Source organism: Lissotriton vulgaris, chromosome 3_1 (genome assembly GCF_964263255.1).
Source record: "Lissotriton vulgaris chromosome 3_1, aLisVul1.2, whole genome shotgun sequence".
Classification (NCBI taxonomy): domain Eukaryota; kingdom Metazoa; phylum Chordata; class Amphibia; order Caudata; family Salamandridae; genus Lissotriton; species Lissotriton vulgaris.
Window position 1 is genome coordinate 395526786 of NC_141689.1, and position 15800 is coordinate 395542585.

Below are 15800 nucleotides of genomic sequence, written 5' to 3' on the forward strand. Positions count from 1 at the left end.
TTACCAGGGACCGCGGCTATTCTTGATTTTTTGGGCACGCATCAGTCACCAATAACGAGAGGAGTTTAGCTACCTGTTTTTACTACCGACCATGAAGGACACTCAAGATAACACATTGGATGAGAAACTCTAACACGTGTTTGTTTCTACTGAGAAGGGAGACTTTTTTTAAACAATGACCACCATCAAGGTGGGTGTTGCCAAGGCCTCTATGGTTATCAGATCTTTAAGATTGATATTTAGGAATCAGCAAAAAGGCTCAGAGATAACGATACATAACTCATTTACCCTAGATGAGTTACTTTATACTAAAATCTCTATTTTTTCATAAAGTGTGTGACTACAGGGAACCCCTCCTTCTCCCACGCCATTTTGAGTTTGCTTTCTGATGGAACTCAGTGAGTGACAGGGACCTTGTGTTTAGATTACCATACTAAGTAATGGACGGGCATGTTTTGAGCATATCATAGGGTCCTTTTACTGGTGTTTGAGATTTTAATGGATTCATGGACACAGCACAGAGGTTCCAGCATGATGGTCATGAGATTGTGGTGTGTGAGGTACAATACATGCACTGACGCAAAGGGTTACAAGCTCTTGGGATGATTAATCTTATGAGAGTTGTCGATGGAGTGACTTCCCTTTCGACAGATCCTTTGAGAGTATGAGTTACTCAACCACTTGCTAATAGGGAATTACCCAGTAAGATCCTAACTAGGACTTGAGGGTTTTTTGAAGGGGATACAAATGGTCCTGATAAATGCCATAGTGTCCCAACACTGAGGGTGAAGTCAAACAGGCAGAAACATGTCAACACTTTTGCAGTAAGGAGGGATGAATTGATCCCAATTCAGCCTTCACGTTTTTAACCCTGGCTGGGTGGTCCAGGAATAAAATAGTACCAAGGATACACCCAAGGTAGTTTTAACCTTCACATTCTGCACGTTCTTTGGTGATCCCACTACTTTATGTTTCTATTGTTTTTTCCTAACCCCTTTGCTCTACCCCAGTGGTTGGTCTGGACAGAGGTGTCAGTTAGAATGCCCGATGATGGAGCAAGTCAGAATTTGTGAGTGAGGGCAGTATTTTTGCACACATTCAACTACTGAACCATAGCACACATTCCTACCCCTCTGTTTTATTTACTGTATCTTGGCTGGGGAGGTGGGAGTAGGAATGTAACCTCTCCCCCTTTATTGTGTGGATAAAGCTCTCAAATTTATCATGATGTTGGTTTTCCCATGATGTCGATAGACTCGATCTATTCCTTCATTCTTGTGGATATTGAGGTGCTCCCGCCTTGAGTCCTTCCATCTGCCTCCTCCTGACTCTCAATAAAAAATCACTCCACGTCCATGCCCCGACCTGAGTGAGATAGACCGGTAGTACACTGCTGTTGAAGAAGAAGAGAAACAGAAATTTAGTATTTTTTTGTGGATCTTTATGTTTGTACCTAAAGTGATTGACCTGGCCTCTGTCTCTGAAGAACCAGAAAACAAAATGGCCTCTGCAAGTAAATCTCACTAAGTGTAAAAGGGCCTTTGGCAAAAATGATTACCAATAAGGCCCCAAACATTGGAAATCAGCAACACATATTTATAGATTAGTAGAACACCCTCCATTACTGTCTGCCACCACATGAATCATCAAACATAACTCACAATCACTCAATATTATATCACACATTGGTGCATGAGTTAGTTACATGTACCTATCCAAGCACAGTGGTAGCTAGATCAGGTAGATACACATTCGTAACTCCACTTTGATGCAAGCAACACATTGGAATTTAACAGTCTTGTAAATCAAATGATCTTTACTGCAGCAAGCCTTCTAGGGGATAAAAAAAGAATAGGCATGGGAGGGAGGCAGGCATTCAAAGTCCTTGAAGAAAGTGGAGAGGCTGTTTCACTGCACATTGGTCCAACTCCAATCTGGCAATACATGTGCCTAAAAATAAAAATGGTGGGACAGCATAAGACAGATACAAAACATAATATTCCATTAACAATATCATTCTTTTTCTTTTGATTGTTTTTGGCAAAGCAATTCGATATAAAATAATAAAAAAGTTCTCACTGTGATGACAGTACCAGCTACACTGAACACATGCTCAGCAGACACACTGGCTACTGAACAGGTCATATACTTTATTTCCAGTCTGCTGAGCTGTAGCCATTTGCGCATCTTAGCATACCAATACAACAATAGACATTGATCCACATAGACCTTTTTTTGGGTCATGCAAATTCTCATGGAACATCCTCTAAATGGTCATTGGTGATGCCACTCGATCGACCTCTTTTGCCTTTCCCTCTGTACTGAACTTAATCTCTGCCCTTCGATACCATGTCAATGCAGAGGTTGTGGCGAATTCTTGTGTTCCTGTTGTTGTTGACCACCGTTGTTCTTGTTGCTGGTGTTGGCTGCTCTGAGACAACAGGACTGCTCTCTCGTCTTGAAACATCCCTTCTCAAAAAGGAATTAAATAGCCAGTTTTATTTTAAATGGATCCAATATTCTGTCACAGATGTGCTCTTTGGATGACATGATGTATCTTTGCAGCCTTGTATTCTCAATCAAGCAAAGGATTAAGCTCTGAACCGAGGAATATGCATCTTCATTTTCATCGTCCACAACTGCAAACTTGTCAGACACACTTTTTAACTGGTCCATTAGCAGATACAACAACAGGATAGCTTGGCACATTGTACTGTCCTCCTTGATGACTTCCCATGTGAAAACCTCAAAAAGAAGTAGGATCTCTGTCAGGCATTTGACTAGTTAGTAACACTCCCTCCTCTTTGCATGACATACTCAATGATCAGCTTGTACGGTTGTACAGCTCAAACAGAGTCTGTAACATGTAAGAGGGTGAGTAGCCAACGTGTTGACAACTTCTGTATGAAGGCTTTAACTGGTACTTCATTAGCACGCTGAATGATCTTCAACTGCTTCCCGGCTTTAAAAGAATAGCAGAAAAGAAGGCAGATTCTTCTGCTGATGGTCAGAAATTCACTGATTAAGTCTTCTTTTTTCAGAAAAGTCCTGCACAATGAGGTTGATGCAAAGCGGCAAACACAGGACTCTGTAATACTTTCCATCTGCCATGTCATTAATTATATTACTGCTATTGTCCATTATGACAAATCCGGTTCTAAGACCTCTTGATCACAGCAAAAACAAGGAGAAGATGGACGGAGTGCTGAAACTTTTCAAACACTCACCCACACTCACAGATCTTGGTTGAATCTATCATCATTCTTTAGCTCACTTCACCACCCCAGTTAAGACACAGCTTATATGCAAATCAGTCTTGACCCTGTGCCTCATGGGAACAGTCCAGCCCGAACTGCCAAGCCATATCTTCCCTGGACTGGAAACAAGCATACTGGGACCGGGTTTGGGGTAACACCCCTCATCAGCCAGGCTAGCTTGAATCCAGTGGCAAAGTGAGTAAAGGTCCCATGTCTGGGCATACCCTGCCAACTTAGGGCAAACAATGCAAACACAAGGAGATGAAGGACGGAGTGCTGAAACTTTTAAAACACTCACCACTAGTCACAGATGTGGGTCGAATCCATCATCATTCTTTAGCACACTTCGCCACCACAGTTCAGACAAGCTTATATGTAAATCAGTCTTGACTCAGTATCTCATGGGAACAATCATCTCCTTGTGTTTGGTTTGTTCACCTCTTGATCACAACCATTCAAACACTTTTCTTTTAAACACTTCCAAGATATTTGCAGCTGTATGGGATTTCTCCGTGGTGAAAATGGCTACTGTTACCTGTCGCTAAATGCCCTTAAATGTATCTTCAGTACTGAGAACAGTAGTGATCTGTCTTCTAACCCGCACAAATGAGATCCAGTGTACAATAATACACATATATTTAGTGGCTTGACTGTTGGTCCACATGTCTGTCATCAGGTAGATAGTCTGAACAGCACTCTGCCGCAAAGCTTATCCAACCAATTCCAGCACATCTTGATAAAGCTCTGGAACCACCACTCTGGCAAATTAGGTCCCTGCTGGGAACCCTCAATTTCAGGAAAATAGCCGCCCAAACTCATTCCTTCCACAAAAGAAAAAGGGGGGTGGTCCAGTGCTAATGTTTTAGCCAGACTCCTATTGTACAAATGTGCAGTTGGGTTGTTGCGTGCATATGGCCCCATATGCCCCCGTAACATGCACGTACACGTAGCCTAGATTTTTTGTTACTGGTACCACTGATGCAGGTGACTTCTAGAGAGAAGATGAACTAGCACGTGGTAGACTCAATGGTGTCTCGTTGGGGCAGTCACTGTATGCTGCTGTGGTGTACCACCTTTGGGGCTGTTGTTGCTCCCCACATCTGTGCGATGTCCCGCTTTGCGACCATATTCCCAAGGGTCACCCACTGGGTCTGAGCAGTGTTGTAGTCTGTTGGGCCCCAGATATTTAAAAGGCATCTCCGGGCCTCCGCGTGCTTTTCCACCCCGGTCACCTCGCTCATGATCATGTGCACTCGCCTCCAGTAGGAAGCTATCACGTTGCATTCCCAAATGATGTGCATGAAGGTGGCGAGAGCACCACAACCACGCCTACAGAGGCCATCAGCTGAATGTCCCATGTGTATAAGCCTGGGGCCAGTGACATAGACTCTATGCAGGATCTTTAGTTGCACCAATCGAAGACGGGAGGGGATAGCGACCTCCTTGGGGGATGACACAGCACTTTGCCAGTCCTCGTCGTCGATCTCTATCCCGTCCCACACCCACTGATCTCTCATCCCCAGGAGAAGATCCTTGCGGACATTGATCAGTTTCTTATATGTCAAAGAGATAGCGCTGTCCGGCATGTGGCCATCCAGTACTCGGTCTTCTAAGGGAGAACTTTCGGGAATCACCTCACCCTCCGGCCTAGCGGACAGGAGTGCGTGTCTCAGCTGAGCGTACCGAAAATATTCAGTTCCACCCAGCTGAGACTCCGTCTGCAGTTGGGCAAAAGACTTCACCTCCCCTCGCAACATCATGTCCTCCACCCTGGAGATCCCGATCATGTCCCACTTATCAAAGCCTTTAGTGTGCCACAGTTTACCCAGAATCTCAGAGTCATAAAGTGGAGTCACCATTGTAAGCCTGTCCTTCCACCCCTGCGCCTTTGTGATCGTTCTCCAGATGTGTACAGCAGTTTTCGTTGGCCCAGACATCCGCCTGTCAAGAGATTTCGAGTACAGCGCCCTATGATATTTCCTGCCATCCAGGAGCCACCGGTCCATGGCATACCCTGGACTATCCGCAGGGCCATATAGGCCATGATTATTGGCCGCCAGCTGGGAGGCCCAATAGTATCTTCGCACGTCGGGCAGCGCTATTCCCCCATCGTACCACGGGAGCGTGAGATTTGTGATAGCAATGCGGGGCCGACCATCCCAAAGCAGGGCACGTTGCAAGCTCTCGATTTTGCCAAAGTATCGGGCCGGGACCGGGTCCTGAGTGTTTTGCAGGGCATACAGGAATCTGGGCAAAGACATCATCTTGAATAACGCCGCGCGCACAAGCAGGGAAAGAGGAAGTTTACGCCACCCCTCTACATCACGTCGGAGACGAAGAAGAGGGGGAAGCAAATTGTTCTTGTAGCGTGCTTAGGGTCAGTGGAGATGTAAATCCCCAGGTATTTGAATCCCTGTCTCACCACCTGTATGCTGCAGCCTCTCGGGAGACGAGGCGTCCCCCCTTTCAGGACATACAAATGCAACTTTGACCAATTAATAGCCAGGCCGGAGTACTGACCAAAGAGTCGAAGCACATCACAGGCCACGATGAGAGACTTGCAAGGGGAAGTGAGGTACAGAAGGATGTCATCTGCATATAAGGACACTCGGTCCTCGAATTCAGGGGACCAGCGAATGCCATGTATGTCCGGGTGGTTACGTATCCACGCCGCCAATGGTTCAAGTGCAGGTGCGAACAAAAGGGGCGACAGAGGATAGCCCTGCCTGGTGCCCCTCTGAAGAACAAAGGGCACCGAAACTCGACCATTGACCGCCACATTCGCCAGCGGGCTAGCATACAGAAGTTTGACCCACCCTACGAATTCCGGACCGAAGCAGAGCTTCGCCAACACTGCCCACAGGTAATTCCATTCCAGGGAGTCAAAAGCCATCGTGGCATCCAACGACGCCAGAACAGCTGGCTCCTCAAGCATGTGGGCCCTAGCCAGGGGTCCGTGGAGTCTCCGAAGGTTAAGGGCAGTGTTGCGGTGTGGAATAAAGCCCGACTGGTCCGGGTGCACTAAGTTGCCAATTGCGCCAATCAATCGGTTGGCAAGCAGTTTGGCTAGAATCTTAGGCTCTACGTTTAACAGAGAGATGGGACGATACGATCGGCACAAATCTCTTGGCTTCCCTTCCTTATGGATAACCACAATGGTGGGCAGCCTCTGGTCGTGGGGAAGCATGCCCGCCTCCCGCGCCTCCAGGAACATGTTCCGTAAGTGCGGAGAAACGACATCCGGTTTGATTTTATAAAGTTCCACAGGAATACCATTGGGGCCAGGCGCTTTACCAGACCTTAGGGAGCGAATGGCGATGGCAATCTCATCCGCAGTAATGACCCTGTCTAGGTCGTCACGGTCTGTCTCCGACAGGCACGGGAGATCAATATCTGCCAAGAGAGCACAAGAGTCGGCCTCAGACCGTTCCGAGACCGAAGTGTAAATGCCCTGAAAGTAGTCCGAGAACGACTCAACGATTGCCCTCGGATCAGTAACAAGCAAGCCGTCGTCCCCCAACACCTCCGGAACTACGCGACCGGCTCTCTCCTTCTTGTCAAGCCAAGCTAGGAGTTTGCCCGCTTGTCACCGACATCCATAGATTCTACCCTGTTGTTCCCTACCCATGACGATGGCAGCGTCGGAGGCAAGATCGCGATATTCTAATTGCTTAAGAGAGAGGGTATGGAGCAGCTCAGGCATCGGGCCCGCTTCCAACTGGGAGTCCAGCTCCATAATCTCTGCCTCAATGCGCACCATATCGGCATCCCTGTTTCTGCGGACGTCCGCTATGAGGGTGAGGGCCTCACCTCGTAAAACCGTCTTAAACGCCTCCCATAAGGTGGCGGCTGATGTGACCGACCCAGTATTCTCAGTAAAATAGAACTCGATAGCTCTGGCCAGGAGTCCGCGCGTCTTTGGGTTCCGAAAGTACCATGGATTGACCACCACAGGCCGCTCGGTAACCACAATGTCGAAATCAAAGGACACCCACACCGGGGAGTGGTCCGAGATGCCCCTTGCCAACAAGCGGGCCTCCGAGATTGCCGGCGCATGGGCCGCTAAGGCCAGGATATAATCTATTCTCGAGAGGCTACCGTGTGCCCCAGAATGAAACGAGTATTGGCTCTGGGTGGGATACATAAGTCTCCAGCAATCGATCAGACCCATAGTGTCAAGGAAATCGGGCAGCCAAGATTGTGAGCTACGGAGATCTCTGGGTGGATGTCTGTCCAAAGTCCCGGAGCAGACTGAATTGAAGTCATCACCCACAATAAGCAGCCCCTCAGGCAGGTTCAAAATGGCGCTTCCAAGGTCCTGAAAAGTGTTGTTTTGCAACCCCGGGGGAACATAAACTGAAACCAAAATCAGGGAACGCCCCTCCCACCGCCCCGTGACGGCAGCGTACCGCCCCCTCTCGTCCACGACAGTGGAGTCAATCTCAAAAGGGAGAGACGTGCGCACCATAATCCCTGCCCCCTGGGACCCCGAGGAGAACCCTGAATGTACCACCATTTTGAAACCCTTCCTATTGAGCGCACAACACGTATTTCCCACCAAGTGTGTCTCCTGTAACAAAACAACATCAGGCATACTTCTTCTGAACAATTGCAAAACCACCCCTCTCTTAATGCGATCACCCAAGCCATTAGCATTCCAACACAGAACTTTTAATTTCCTACCCCCCATCGTCGAACCTCAGGCCTCCGCCGACCCAAGTAGACCTCACAGATACATTGAACGAATTAGAGCATACAATACATTGCCTTAGAAAAGGATAGAAGAAACAAAGAAAGCACACAAAACCATCCCACACACCACCCCCCACCCTGCACCCCTGCATCAGACTAAAAAGCCCCCCCAACCAGCAGTGTGCCTGTCGCCCCATAAACTAAGCTACAAGAAGACCCTAGAGGAGAAAGGAGATCACGTAGTCCCCCCCGCCACCCTCCATGTAAGAGAAAGGATATTCACATTAAAGTGCAACAGTATGGCTTGTAGGTCACAGTCAACAGGAACACCAACCGACAAAGTTAGTGTGATGAGTACTACTCCTGACGATCAGGGCCTCCAGAGGCACCCTCGGAATGTTCCTCCTGCTCCTCGCGTCTGTGCGGCAAAGTGTCTAGCCAGTCACTCGCAGACTCAGGCATGTCGAAAAACAAAGCGCGGCCATCGCGCTCAATACGCAGTCTAGCGGGGAACATCATGGAGTATTTCATCCCCAAGTCTCTGAGACGCCGCTTCACTCCTGCAAAACTTTGACGCTGTCTCTGAACAGTCCTAGTAAAATCCGGGTAGAAGTTGACATCCGCGTTCTGGAACTTGAGGGGCCCATGCCGCCTCGAGGCCTGTAGGATCACATCTCGATCTCTAAAGTTGAACAGACGAGCGATGATGGGTCTCGGTGTGGCGCCCGTCTTCGGTGGTCCACCCGGCATTCTGTGGGCCCGCTCGACCGAAAAGAAATGGCTGAGGCCCGCTGGGGCCAGATGAGTCTTTATCAGATCCTCGACAAAGTGGTCGGTGGCCGAGTCCTCTGCGCCCTCCGGTACCCCAATAATGCGCACATTTTGCCGCCTGGCCCGTCCCTCAAAGTCCTCCAGCCGCCTTGAGAACAGGTCATTGATCGACCTCAAATTCCGGACCTCCGTCTGCAGGTCCGAGACATCAGTCGTGAGGCTGGCAGTTTTAATATCCAGTGATTTCACTCTGTCGTTAGTTTTGCCAAGGTCGGCCCTAATCAGGTTGAGGTCGAAACCAGGGTGTCGACTTTGTGCGTCAGGACCTCATGTTGCTTATGCATCTCCGTTCTGATGCCAGCTATAGCCCCCATGATGTCCCGGAGTGTTGGCTCCGACCCATCTGGCGAGCCCGCACGTAGAGAGTCTTTGGAATGAGCGGCCACAGTTTGCGAGGTCCTTTGTTGGGCGTACCGGTCAATCTTGTTGGTCTGAGGTTGGTCGTTCTGTCAAGATCGCCCCTGCCCGCCATGTTGGATCTAGGGGCAGAACAAAGGGTTATCACTCCGAGATCCCTTCGAGTACTCAAGCAAGTGCGAGCGTAGCAACCACAAATGTTCAGCCAGCGACAGGCCACTCCGCAGCTCCGCTTACTCCGCCAGCTGGAACAGGAGGCGCTCACTCGGCATATCGATCATGCACTTCGTTGTCGCAGCCATCAGCCATCCCCGAGACAATGGTCCGCCCCTGGCACGGAATTTCAACCTGACGTATCTTCGTCAAGGAGTGTCGGATTTTGGATCGGAAAGCAGATCCCGTCTCTACGACCATTCACCAACTAGAATCCACCAACGTGGATCAGGATTTCGACCAGGATTTATGCGGAGGGTCGGAGGGTCTCCGGAGCTCCGAGCTTACGCGGCCATCTTGCTTGCCCGCGAAGCTCCTCCCCCCGATGAAAAACACTCTTGCATACTCTCCTGGAAAGACAAGCCAGTGAATGACCATGCAAACCTGTCACTTCTCTCACTCTGCAAGGATCTAATTCTTGCAACAACTTAATTTTCTGTTTTAAACTTTTCTTATTAAATGTCCGTACAAAATCACAAAGCAAATTAATGGAATCCTGTTGCACACTGCAAATAGAACTACACTTCCAGGTGTACACTGGTCCCTTAGGACGTCTCCCTAAAACTTCATTACCTAACACCTCTTCTGCCTCTGTTGACACAAGTTTTTCTTTTTCAACTGGACAACCATCTTTCACCTCATAAGCTCGACCACTGGTGTCAACTGCATGCACCAAATCATTGTCCTGGAAATAACTCTCCTCATTAAAAAATGCCTCACAACTTGAACTATGCATCCATTCTCCTGAAAAAACTTTACAAAAATTAGTCCAATTAACTGTTCTCTTCCATCTACTATTTGATTTGAAATCATAAATTGTCTTGTTTAGTTTCCTAATTCTATTAATTATCAAAATAAATAACTTTCGCTTAATTTCAAAAGCCTAATCAATAATTTTCTCTACATTTTTCTTTCTCTTATAAAAAGCCACTTTCTGTTGACCTTTCTTAATATTTTTTAACAAATTGCCAATTATCCTGTTGTGGAACATTCGTCTACGAATGTCTCTAAACCGATTTTTCCATCTACTACCATGCACAGAGTTATCTCCTGCTCTAGCAGTTACATTTTTGAGGGGCCTTTCCTTCCCGTTTAAATTGGCTCTCTTCTTCTGAACTAAAACATGTTCTCTAGTGATACTTTTTCGTCTGCAAATGCTTCTTAAAAAAGATTTTGTTGTCTTACCCGGAATTATTTTGGTGACTTCACAAGTTTTTATTGTAGAGGACTGCTGCAAAAATTACCAAGGTGGGGTGTAAGTCGCTTTGCTTCTTTCCTTTTTCTTTGCCTTGAGGGCATGTTTGAATTTTTCAGAAGATCTTGAGTTGAATCTGTGGTAAATTTATTTAAAAACATGTTATTAAATACCATTACCAAACAGTAAATCAATAACAGTAACCAAACAATTAACACACTAGATGTCAATTCTACCTATGGTAATTTAGCAGCATAGACAGAATATGTACTGCTAGAGTTTCATAGCCAGTATGGGACATATTTACAAAGCCTTTGAGCCATTTTAAGTCAAAAAGCACATTTTAAAAACACATCAAGTGAGTAATTTTTTTTCCCTGATTCATGGGGAAGTGACTTAAAATGCCCTAACACACATGAGGGCGTATTTACAAGGCCCTTGCACCACTTTTGCGTCACTTTTAACATGGGGAAAATGACGTGAAAGTAGCTCAAAGTCCTTATAAATATGCCCCATGCTGGCTATGAAACTCTAGCAATACATATCAGGAAACCTAATTGACTTGAAGAAACGTTTTTAAACACATCAAGTAAGCAAATTAATCTCCCAGATTCATGGGGAAGTGACTTAAAATGCCCTAACACACATGAGGACATATTTACAAGGCCACTTTTGCGACACTATAAACATGAGGAAAATAACGTGAAAGTGGCTCAAAGTCCTTCTAAATATGCCCCATGCTGGCTATGAAACTCTAGCAGTACATATCAAGAAACCTAAATGACTTTAAGAAACATTTCCAAACACATCAAGTAAGCAAATTATTCTCCCTGATTCATGGACAAGTGACTTAAAATGCCCTAACACACATGAGGGCGTATTTACAAGGCCCTTGCACCACTTTTGCGACACTATTAACATGAGGAAAATGACGTGAAAGTGGCTCAAAGTCCTTCTAAATATGCCCCATGCTGGCTATGAAACTCTAGCAGCACAGATCAAGAAACATAAATGACTTCAAGAAACGTTTTTAAATACATCAAGTAAACAAATTATTCTCCCTGATTCATGGGGCAAGTGACTTAAACTGGCCTAACACACAGGGGGGCGTATTTACAAGTCCCTTGCACCACTTTTGCGACACTATTAACATGGGGTAAATAACGTGAAAGTGGCTCAAAGTCCTTCTAAATATGCCCCATGCTGGCTATAAAACACTAACAGTACATACCAAGAAACCTAAATGACTTTAAGAAACATTTCCAAACACATCAAGTAAGCAAATTATTCTCCCTGATTCATGGAGAAGTGACTTAAAATGCCCTAACACACATGAGGGCGTATTTACAAGGCCCTTGCACCACTTGTGCGTCACTTTTAACATGGGGAAAATAATGTGAAAGTGGCTCAAAGTCCTTCTAAATATGCCCCATGCTGGCTATAAAACTCTAACAGTACATAACACGAAACCTAAATGACTTTAAGAAACATTTCCAAACACATCAAGTAAGCAAATTATTCTCCCTGATTCATGGAGAAGTGACTTAAAATGCCCTAACACACAAGAGGGCGTATATACAAGGCCCTTGCACCACTTGTGCTTCACTTTTAACATGGGGAAAATAACGTGAAAGTGGCTCAAAGTCCTTATAAATATGCCCCATGCTGACTATGAAACTCTAGCAGTACATATCAAGAAACATAAATGACTTGAAGAAACGTTTTTAAACACATCAAGTAAGCAAATTATTCTCCCCCATTCATGGGGAAGTGACTTAAAATGCCCTAAGACACATAAGGGTGTATTTACAAGGCATACTAGTCTCTATCTAAATTAAATGAATGTTTTCTCTCCTTAGCAAATGCTTTTTGAATTTCAAAACAGTCTCAGACACACACCAATTTTTCTTTAGCAGAGCAAAGGGTATACACTCCAGAGGCTGCAACCAGATTATTCTCCCAGATTCATGGAGTAGTGACTTAAAATGCCCTAACACACATGAGGGCGTATTTACAAGGCTCTTGCACCACTTGTGCGTCACTTTTAACATGTGGAAAATAACGTGAAAGTGGCTCAAAGTCCTTATAAATATGCCCCATGCTGACTATGAAACTCTAGCTGTACATATGAAGAAACCTAAATGACTTGAAGAAACGTTTTAAAACACATCAAGTAAGCAAATTATTCTCCCCCATTCATGGGGAAGTGACTTAAAATGCCCTAACACACATAAGGGTGTATTTACAAGGCATACTAGTCTCTATCTAAATTAAATGAATGTTTTCTCTCCTTAGCAAATGCTTTTTGAATTTCAAAACAGTCTCAGACACACACCAATTCTTCTTTAGCAGAGCAAAGGGTATGCACTCCAGAGGCTGCAACCAGATTATTCTCCCAGATTCATGGAGAAGTGACTTAAAATGCCCTAACACACATGAGGGCGTATTTACAAGGCCCTTGCACTATTTTTTCGTCACTTTTAACATGGGGAAAATAACATGAAAGTGGCTCAAAGTCCTTATAAATATGCCCCATGCTGACTATGAAACTCTAGCAGTACATATCAAGAAACATAAATGACTTCAAGAAACGTTTTTATACACATCAAGTAAGGAAATTATTCTCCCTGAATCATGGGGCAAGTGAAATATTTGTTTAAAGAAGCAGACACCATATTTTCCTTCTCTTAAATTTAAAAAGCATTGCTTTTCCTTAAAAACGATTTAAGCAGAGGTTGAGACGGCTGAAACGGTGGTTGCAGAGAAAATCAGATTTCTGAACCCAGGGGGCCCAGTGGATCCAGCTCCATTGAGGAAGGTGAAGGGGGGGCAAACTGTGGACATTGTGGAGGAGGCAGAGGGTGTGAAAGAGAGCAATAAGGGTCGGAGAGGTAAGAGTCAGAAGCTCTTTACAAGGAAAGTGACCAGATCATACAAGGCTAAAAGCAAACAGGAGGGAGGTTGTGCTTCACAGGTTCAGGCTCAAGTTCGGGTGGATAGACTGGAGTCTGGGGGGGGGGCCCAAGCGGAGGGGGGGTCCGTAAGGTTAGATTTGAGCTGTACCAGCGAAAACAGAAGTACCAGGACAGGTAATAATTTCAGCAATATATTGTTAAAAACCTCCTCATATCTCTCTTCAGAGGTAAAACCCAAACGGGCAAAGAAAGGAAAGAAGGTTAAAACTATTCTTGATCCAAGCTCAAAGATAACGCCTTCATTAAGATCCTATTTTAAGGTCATTCCACAAGTTCTGAACTTAACACAGAATAACCCCTCTGAAATTCACATGCCCCAAGTCACGGCTCCAGATATAGTCATATCAGGAGATCAGCCTTCGTCGGGGTGTAATCAATTAAGTATGGAGACAGAGACGGGGGTGCAAAATGAGACAGGCAATGTAACAACTGATGTTGATGCTGTCGCGGTTGACCTTAACTTAGCTTCCCCCGCTATAGATATATTGTTAGAGCCGGGGGTAGGTAATGACAGTACTCAAAAGGACCTGAATAAACCCTCAGCTATCAGCAAAAATATTGCTATACCTATGACATCAATAGGGTTGGTAGGAGTTGTAGTCAGCACCCTTCCGGTCGAAAATGGGCATCAGCAAACTGGGCACCAGAAAACTGACATAAATTCTGAGACAGCAGTAGCAGAGTCAACAGAGGAGACAGTAATTGCAGAAGAGAGAGAAGAGCTTGAAGGGTCAGATCATATACACTTCGAATGTCCTTTAAACTCAGATCAAAATATCCAGCCACAATTTACCTGCAATTTACCTGTATGCTCGGATAATACTGCAGGTTCACCTCCCTTACACACTAATATTCCCCCAGGTCTCTCACTCTCTTCAATTGCATCCATGTTCTCAAATCTATCGACTGATATTAAACGTGGATTCGAAGAGTCCTCAAAAATACAGAGAGAGATCAGGTCTTACTGTGAGTCGCTCGACACCAAAATAGACGGGCTTTTTGTTAGAACTGGGGTCTTGGAGGAGACAACAGCTGTAATGTCAGTGGAACTGGAAAACGCTAGGGAGGAGATAATCAAACTAAAAAGCGTGGATATCGCGCTAAAGGACAGAATGGAGGTCCTTGAGAACAATGCACGTCGCTGTAATATTCGCGTATTACAAGTACCGGAAGGAAAGGAGGGATCAGACATCAAATCATATATCATCCAACTTATCAAAAGTTCTCTCAATTTAACTCAAACTGAAGAAGAATTGAAAGCGGACATTCAACGGGTCCATAGAGATCCTTATAGACGTAATCCTCAGCGCACGAAGCCCCGGAAGATACTAGTTAACTTTCATACCTTTGTATTGAAGGACCAAATTCTCAACTTAGCCCTCAAACAAAAATCTCTGTCTGGTGGAGACTTTACGTTTCAAATAAGATCTGATCTATCAAGAGCAACTTTAGATAGACAGTGGGAACTGGGCAGAAGAATGGAGGCCTTTAAGAATCTGGGTGCATCAGTTCAGTTGATTTTTCCCGCAGCCCTGAAGATTATGCTTAACAACAAAATGCACCATATCAGCACAGTTCAGGCCGCAGATGACCTGCTGATAAGCTTAGGCACTCGTAAAAGATGAGGCTTATCGCTTACAAGTTCATAATATCGCCTAATAGCTCTGAATCAAACATACTATCTAATTGTTAAACTTGGGTGGAAAAAAATATATATATATATATATATAAAAACATATATATATTCATATGTATATAAAAAAAAAAAAAATCAAAAAAAGGGGAAGAAAGGGGAAAAAAAAGGAAAAATAAATAAATAAATAAATAAACTTAATTACCCCATTTCTCGTAAGTAAATCTAGCACATCCAGCAAATAGATGTAGCCTTCTAAACTCTAATCGCACACCTCTGGCGAGTTCTTATTTCCAGAATAAATACAGCTCCGTAGAGCTAGGATTGGGTTAGGGGTACCAAACCCGGACGTGTTCTGGTGGATAATCAAGGGTTCCTCAAGGGAGGGTGGGTGAGATGGGTGAGGGGCACGGGGGGGTGGGGTGGGGTAAAAGGACACAAAATGTTTCTCATCTCTGAGTTCTTAATCATCTCTATCATTGTTAAAAGATGGACGGCATGTAAATCTCGGACCTATATCACTGGCAGTAGGTTTGTAAGATTCTGCCTCAATAGATATACTAAATATGAGCGCAGTTAGGATACTCTCCTGGAATGTTAATGGCCTGCGCACCAAACCTAGATCTAATACAATACAACAATATCTT